The sequence below is a fragment of the Macaca fascicularis genome, chromosome 11, assembly GCF_037993035.2.
Source record: "Macaca fascicularis isolate 582-1 chromosome 11, T2T-MFA8v1.1".
Lineage (NCBI taxonomy): Eukaryota > Metazoa > Chordata > Mammalia > Primates > Cercopithecidae > Macaca > Macaca fascicularis.
Genome location: NC_088385.1, coordinates 12802028 through 12810415, shown reverse-complemented (window position 1 = coordinate 12810415; position 8388 = coordinate 12802028). Strand labels below are relative to the sequence as shown.

The 8388-nt window shown below is 43.9% G+C and overlaps 1 pseudogene; it reads left to right on the top strand.

Moving 5' to 3' along the window:
* Window positions 1-6398: 6398 nt before the first annotated feature.
* On the top strand, window positions 6399-7541 carry LOC135966164 (uncharacterized; annotated as a pseudogene).
* Window positions 7542-8388: the final 847 nt, after the last annotated feature.

Here is an 8388-nt window from a genome sequence, read left to right as displayed (position 1 = left end):
TGGACACAGGGAAGCATCTCAAATTTTCTGCGGGCCAAAACAGAGTGCTTTATTAGTGCCCTAACCTGCTCATCCACATTCTTGTGATTCTCTGTAAACAGCCCCTCCATCCACCCACCTACTCAGGTGAAAAATCTCACATCCTCCTTCAGTCCTTCCTCCCTGAACCTCTCATGCAGCCCTCTGCCTTCCTAGGACGCTGAGCACCCCTCACTCCCAGCGCCAGCTGGGGTGCTGTCTGAGTGGCTGCCTCCCACGTGGCATGAAGTGTGACCTCTCGCCCAGTGTGGTGGCTTACACCTGTAATCACAGCACTTTGGAAGGCTGAGGTGGGCAGATCGCTTGAGGCCAGGAGACTGGGACCAACCTGGCCAATATGGTGAAACTAAAATACAACAATTAGCGAGGCATGGTAACGCATGCCTATCATCCCAGCTACCCTACCCAGGAGGCTGAGGCAGGAAAATTACTTGAACCTGGGAGGCAGAGGTTGCAGTGAGCCAAGGTCACACCACTACACTCCAGCCTGGGCAACAGAGTGAGACTCTGTCACAAATTAAAAAAAAAAAAAAAAGAAGAAGAAGAAGGAGAAGAAGTGTAACCTCTCTAAGGCAAGGCAGTGTCCCACTCTGATTCACTTCCATGTGCAAAACAGGACCTGCACCCCGAAGGCACTCACTCAGGGAGGCTGCTGGGATGGGTGGATGCACAGTTAAGGGCTTCATGGTGGCTGGGGCTGACCCCATCCCCATCGCTCTTCCCACACACACCTGCACACTCATCACTCCCACACTCACACCCACCACTGAAAGCCTGGCCTCTAATCTGATTTGCCTAACAAGGTCTCCGGATGAACAACACATGCTTCCCTACCTCTCCCCTGCTAGGGCCCCACCGTGTTCTGGGATGTACTCAGGGATCAGGAGAACAAAACCTCAGGGAGTGAAAGGACATTCCAGGGTGCAGGCCTCTGCATCCCCCTCCGTGCCCTCACCCCTGCCTGACACACCCTCACCCCTGTACCTGGCCAGCTCCTACCAACCCTTAAAGTCTCACCAAGTTCAGTGGTGGCAGCCACACCCTAAAGTGACTGACCCCCCAATGACCTATGCCCTTACATAGTCTTCCTGACCTTGGGTACGAGCAAAACCGGTGACTAGCTTCTAACCCACAGAGCCTGGCAAAAGCAATGGGATGTCACTGTCACAGTGCATCACCTTCGCACACTAGAGAGAGAGGTTCCGCCTGCAGGCGCTGCAGGAGATGCTGTGCTGAGAAAGGACCTTTGAGGGGGCCCCGTAGGCAAGGAAGCAAAAAGCTGGGCACTTGCCAAGCGGGTTCGAGGAAATGAATTCTGCCAATAACCTCAGCGGACCTGGAAATGGATTCTGCCCTGGTTGAGCCTCAGATGAGGATGCAGCCCAGCTGCTTAGCGTGAGATCCCAAGCAGAGGACCTGCTAAAATGTGCTCAACTCCTATCTTGCCAAAATTGGCTTAAAAGTGTGTGTTGTTTTAAGCTTCTAAGTTTTTAGTTATTGCCTATGAAAGTGTTAAAATATGAGACAATAACTTAGGTCCCCTCCCCATCACACACACTCTTCTTTCTGGCATTCATCACAGTTATACTTATTGATTTAAAATCTCCCTCTTGGCTGGGCACAGTGGCTCAGGAGTTCCAGACCAGCCTGGCCAACATGGTGAAACCCCATCTCTACTAAAAATACTAAAATTAGCTAGGCCCATATTATATATTTATATATTATAATTATGTATATTAATTTTATATAATTATATATAAATATAAATATAAAAACTTTCCCTGCCTTCTCTTGTTTCTACCTACAGTCAGTCCCATGACTTCAAATACTATCCACACATAGTAATTTTAAATGTATATTTTATATATATACATATATATGTTTTTGTTTTTGTTTTTGTTTTGAGACGGAGTCTCGCCCTGTCGCCAGGCTGGAGTGCAATGGTGCAGTCTCAGCTCACTGCAACCTCTGACTCCCGGGTTTAAGTGATTCTCCTGCCTCAGCCTCCCAGGTAGCCGGGCTTATAGGCACCCACAACCACGTCCAGCTAATTTTTGTATTTTTAGTAGAGACAGGGTTTTGGCATGTTGGCTAGGTTGGTTTCGAACTCCTGACCTTAATTGATCACCCACCTCGGCCTCCTAAAATGCTGGGATTTCAGACGTGAGCCACTTTGACCAAAATATTTTTCTGTTTCCAAACATTTTACATGAGAGGAAAGCAGAGAATAAATCATCTGACACTCTACTGTAAAAAAAAATCTTTGTGCCTCTCTTCTTTTCATCTTTCCTAAGTGTACATATTACCAAAATGTCTTTAGGTTGAGGTCCCCCCGTGAAAACTTTACAGGGTGTTGTGTCCTCAGCCACCCTCCTGTCTTTTCCTAGTCCTGGCATTTTAGAACTGTCTGGGGATGACCCAGGATACCCACTGTGGCCATGTCTATTGGAGGGTCTAGTGAGTATGAGTATCAGCCCCGGGGTCATCTCATCACCAAGGACAGCCTGAGGTAGGGGGTAGAGTCTCTCAGGGGAGCAGCTGGATGCTCTTGGCCTTAGAGGAATCTCCTGGTATAGTTTCATCTACAGTGGTGACCCCTTAGGGTCATTAAAATTTGAGGACATTAAAATTATGGACAATACAATGTAATGTCATCAAAGTTAGGTCTTTAAAATTGTTCCTCCAGCCCGAGTTTTTATTCCTCCGAGACACGTTGATGGTCTGCCAATCGGATGCTGACATTGAGAGGAAAAGGCAGAAATGATTTCTGCTCTCTAGATTGTCTCAGACTTGTGAAGAGAGAAAAACTGTCCCAAAGGACAAGGAAAACCCACCCCAGAGAGGATGTGCAACAACCGAACATGAAAATGCACTGAAGGCGCACAGGAGGACAAAGAGCAGTGCCAGTGCCTCCTAGGTGGTCACTGAGTACTTTACTGAACAGGATGGGTGTCCCGAGGGATAGAATGGCCTGCCGTGACACTTAGAAAGCTCTGTGTTGGAGTCAGCACTGCCTCTCCCTGAGTTTGTTACCTTGAAAAGGCTTGTCCGCTTATTTGAGTTTCAGGTTTTCGTTGACTGTAAGATACATTTTGTCAGTACAGCTTGAAAGATAAAAATACTATTTCCAAAGAAGCAAGGTAAAATGATATATTTTATTTGCTAAAAATTCGTATTTATTTCTTCCCCAGAGTGAGTGTAGTAAGTTTTAAAGGTCTGTTCTATTTATGGATAATTTCAAATGGAATTGTATTACTTAGCTTTGTAAATGCTAGTAGTGAAATAAAAGTGTGATAAATAAATTGATGATTTACAAAGATTCACCAAAATGTCAGTTCCCCTCTTGTAGCGTGGTGAAGAATTTATGACAGTGGACACATCTGTATCCTCTTATCTGGATATATGAGGGTTTTTTGTTTGTTTGTTTGTTTGTTTGTTTGAGACAGAGCCTTGCTCAGTCACTCAGCCTGGAGTGCAGTGGCACAATCTCAGCTCACTGCATCCTCTGTCTCCCAGGTTCAAGCAATTCTCCTGCCTCAGCCTCCCAAGAAGGTGGGATTACAGGCGTGAGCCACTGCACCCCGCCTCTGAGGGTTTTTGTTGTTGTTGTTGTTGTTGTTTGTTTTTTTGGAGACGCTGTCTTTCTCTGTAGCCTGGCTGGAGTGCAGTGGCGCCATCTCTGGTTACTGCAACCTCCGCCTCCCGGGTTCAAGTGATTCTCCTGTGTCAGCCTCCAGAGTAACTGGGATTATAGGCACCCACTACCACACCTAGCTAATTTTTGTATTTTTAGTAAACATGGGGTTTTAGGCCTGGCACAGTGGCTCATGCCTGTAATCCCAGCACTTTGGGAGGCCAAAGTGAGTGGATCACGAGGTCAGGAGTTCCAGACCAGCCTGGCCAACATGGTGAAACCCTGTCTCTACTAAAAATACAAAAAAATTAGCTGAGTGTGGTGGCAGGCACTGTAATCCCAGCTACTCGGGAGGCTGAGGCAAGAGAATTGCTTGAACCCCGGAGGTAGAAGTTGCAATGAGCCAAGATCTTGCCACTGCACACCAGCCCAAGCGACAATGCGACAATGCGAGACTCTGTCTCAAAAAACAAACAAACAAACAACAAAAAGACGGGGTTTTGCCATGTTGGCCAGGCTGATCTCAACCTCCTGACCTCAGGTGATCGCCTGTCTCAGCCTCCCAAGGTGCTGGGATTACAGGCGTGAGCCACCACTCCCGGCCCATTCCATTTTCTTTTTATTCCCTAAATTTTAATATGTTTGAGTTTGTCTGTTCCTTTATCACTTTTTTCTTACATAAAAAAAAATCTGCCTAATCCTTCATAAAAAAAAAAAAGTTCCTGTGACTTCTGAAAGTGTTCTAGTTTTATCTTTCATATTTGAATATATAATAAGTTGACTATTGTTCATGGAATAGAGAAGAATGCAATGCATTTTCCCAAGTAGATGCTAGCCTGGTTTGCCTCATATTTTAATGTGCATGTGATTTCTTTTTCTATTCTACAGTGCCTATTCTCTCATTCATCAACTTTCCATATAAATGCTGGGTCATTAAGACTTTTTTTTCCCCTTGGTCTGCTTGCTCATCTCTCTGCTAACACTGTGCTGTCCTGAATATTTTCATTTGAAAATCTTAGAAGTATGTTAGACAAGCCATCACTCTTTTTTTAGATGATTAAAAATCATTAGACATTTGTCATTTTTACTACGTATGAAAAAGTAGTTTTTCTTGCCTAAAACAACCTGATTTGGGAATTTATGTGATTTCATAGGATTAGCATCTGGAAGTGGTGACATTAATGTCATTTTAAAAAACATGTGTCGCCGGGCGCGGTGGCTCAAGCCTGTAATCCCAGCACTTTGGGAGGCCGAGATGGGTGGATCACGAGGTCAGGAGATCGAGACCATCCTGGCTAACACGGTGAAACCCCATCTCTACTAAAAAATACAAAAAACTAGCCAGGCGAGGTGGTGGGCGCCTGTAGTCCCAGCTACTCAGGAGGCTGAGGCAGGAGAATGGCGTGAACCCAGGAGGCGGAGCTTGCAGTGAGCCGAGATCCGGCCACTGCACTCCAGCCTGGGCGACAGAGCGAGACTCCGTCTCAAAAAAAAAAAAAAAAAAAAAAGTCATATTTCCTCTTATTCCTTTCTGCCTTGACATTGTGCAATAGAAATTTTAAAAAATGTTGTATTAGTATTGTTAAATATCAATTATTGGTTTTATTTTCTTCTCAATTGAATTTAATAAGCCTATTCTCTCTTGGTGTAATCACATGGAATGGGCTCAACTCCCCAGTTAACAAGTGACAGCACATGTAAAATACTGTCTACCAGGTAAACTCATTGAACACTTAGTGTTCAGACTGTGTTTTGGTGTCTGGTTCCCTAAGCACCACTGCAGTGACACAAAATAATAGACCTTCAGCAGAAAAAGTTTTGCAAATATATTGTATAAGCCATTTAGATGCAGTGAGTCATTCTTATTACTTGGGTTGGTGGAATCCCTTTCAAAATGTAAGTTACTAATACAAACAAAGACTGAACTTTGCGAGCAGGCATTTTTAAGAATAAGTAGTCTCAGGACTGATAATATTAACTCACTTATGCACATCAGGTAGGACTTTATTATGGCAGATACTAGAAATGTACAAAGTGAAGTTACAAGGTAACTCCCAGCAGCACATCTTACTCCCTGGATTCTCTAATGAGATGGATGTTTCTACTTTGCTGTTGCCTTTTTGAATAGTTCAATTCTAGCATTAGTACTGCTGTGTGGGAGGGAGTATGTGTGAACAGAGTAAGAGTTGTGACAATCAAGTCATAGAATAAATGCTTGGAAATTTTAGAATCATGTAAATAGCTTATGAATTGAGTATAGTTTCCCAGTGCTGTCAGTCTCACCCATCCTTCTATCCACATATGTGGAATGTTCTAGGACTCCGTGGCTTTTGAGGATGTGGCTGTGAACTTTATCCAGGAGGAATGGGCTTTGCTAGATTCTTCTCAGAAGAATCTCTACAGAGAAGTGATGCAGGAAACCTGCAGGAACCTGGCTTCTGTAGGTGAGAATGACAACACATTTCACTTAATTACAGAAGTATTTCCCTATCATCAGTGCTATTTGTGATTTGGAATGTGGCAAGGGAATGATTTGGTGAATAAATCAGGCATGGGCACTGTGTACAATGAACATGAAATCTAGTAATGTTTCTATAGTTTGTAATAATTCATGATAATTTTGTGGGTTAGGAAACAAATGGAAAGACCAGAATATTGAAGATCACTTCAAAAAACCTGGGAAAGATATAAGATAATTTGCACTGAGAAGAGGAAATAAAGTCCTCTCAAGGAATATTAGCATGTCATGAACTTAAAAACAAGCAATCAAAACACTAAGAGTCGTAAGAGTCACTTGGTCACTTTAAATTTATTTCTTTTTAGAAAAATTTCACCCAAAATGTAACGTACTTCAGTGTAGCAGTCAGTGTTTGGAAAAGAGTTTACTTGAAAATAGTACTACAAAATTGTGTATATGAATCTTACTATGTTGGTCATAGCCATGCAGGTGGTAGCTGTGTTTTCAGTAGTAACCCATTTACTTTCACATAATTCGGTCATGGCAAAAAACAAACAAACAAAAAAAAAAACAAACAAAAAAAAAAACACATTTTCCCTGGTATTGGCAGCAGTGTAAGTCCAAGACCTATTAATAAGTAGAAAGTTACTAAACCAAGCAATAACAATGTGCTTGTCATTTTTTTACAGAAATCATATGGTACAGAGACTGTGTGAAAGCAAAGAAGGTAGTCAGTATGATGGACAAGTTGTCAGCCAAATTCCAGATATTGATCTGAATGAGAACATTTCTACTGGATGAAAACAATGTGAATGCAGTATTTGTGGAAAAGTCTTTGTACGTCATTCCCTCCTTAATAGGCACATCCTAGCTCACTCAGGATACAAACCATATGGGGAGAAGCAATATAAAAGTGAACAGCGTGGGAAATCCTTCGTTTCTGCTCCAGGTGTTAGAAGACACATGATAATGTACAGTGGAAATCCAGCTTATAAATGTACGATATGTGGGAAAGCTTTTCATTTTCTCAATTAAGTTGAAAGACATCAGAGAACTCACACAGGAGAAAAACTCTATAAATGTAAACAACGTGGTAAATCATTCACTGTTTCCGGTTATTGTCTAATACATGAATGAACTCACACTGGAGAGAAACCCTACGAATGTAAGGAATGTGGGAAAACATTCAGATTTTCTTGTTCTTTTAAGACGCATGGGCCGGGCGTGGTGGCTCAAGCCTGTAATCCCAGCACTTTGGGAGGCCGAGACGGGCGGATCACGAGGTCAGGAGATCGAGACCATCCTGGCTAACACGGTGAAACCCCGTCTCTACTAAAAATACAAGAAAATTAGCCGGGCGAGGTGGCGGGCGCCTGTAGTCCCAGCTACTCGGGAGGCTGAGGCAGGAGAATGGCGTGGACCCGGGAGGCGGAGCTTGCAGTGAGCCGAGATCGCGCCACTGCACTCCAGCCTGGGGCACAGAGCAAGACTCCGTCTCAAAAAAAAAAAAAAAAAAAAAAAAAAAAAAAGACGCATGAAAGGATTCACACTGGAGAAAGACCCTATAAATGTACCAAATGTGATAAAGCCTTCAGCTGTTCCACTTCCCTTCCTGACCATGGAAGCATTCATACTGGAGAGAGACCCTATGAATGTAAACAATGTGGCAAAGCCTTTAGTCGTTTAAGTTCCCTTTATAACCATAGAAGTACTCATACTGGAGAGAAAGCCTATGAATGTAAACAATGTGACCAAACCTTCAGTCGCCTCTGTTCCCTTCACCTCCACGAAAGAATTCATACTGGAGAAAAACCCTATGAATGTAAGAGATGCAGTAAAGCCTACACTCCTTCCAGTCACCTTACTCGCCATGAAAGGAGTCATGATATAGAGGCTGAGTGTGGTGACTCAGCCTATAATCCCAGCACTTTGGGAGGCCAAGGTGTGTGCAATGCTTCAGCCCAGGAGTTCATAACCAGCCTGGATTAAAACAATGTGAAACAACCTGGGCAACATGGTGAAACCCTGTCTCTACAAAAAATAAAATAATGCGTGGCGCGGTGGCTCACGCTAGCTACTCGGGAGCCTGAGGCAGGAGAATGGCGTGAACCCGGGAGGCGGAGCTTGCAGTGAGCGGAGATCCCACCACTGCACTCCAGCCTGGGCGACAGAGCGATACTCTGTCTCAAAAAAAAGAAAATAGTCCGGGCGCGGTGGCTCACGCCTGTAATCCCAGCACTTTGGGAGGCTGAGGCGG